The sequence below is a fragment of the Eurypyga helias genome, unplaced genomic scaffold (genome assembly GCF_000690775.1).
Source record: "Eurypyga helias isolate BGI_N326 unplaced genomic scaffold, ASM69077v1 scaffold23257, whole genome shotgun sequence".
Classification (NCBI taxonomy): Eukaryota; Metazoa; Chordata; class Aves; order Eurypygiformes; family Eurypygidae; genus Eurypyga; species Eurypyga helias.
Genome location: NW_010261410.1, coordinates 13,224 through 13,474, shown reverse-complemented (window position 1 = coordinate 13,474; position 251 = coordinate 13,224).

The following is a 251-nucleotide window of genomic DNA, read 5'->3' as shown; positions in this document are numbered from 1 at the left end:
CCTGCAAGGCCCTGAGCCATCATCCACCGCTGACCTTTTCTACCCATTACCTACAGAACCCACGGTCTCTTAAAACGCAGCCCTAGTTTTACTTTTATCTCTTTAAGAAGCGATTTACTTCAAGAAGTAAAGCCTGGAGAGGAGGAGGCTCCAAGGAGACCTCATTGCAGATTTCCAGTACCTGAAGGGGCTACAAGGAAGCTGGGAGAGGACTTTTTACAAGGGCCTGTAGTGACAGGACAAGGGGTAAC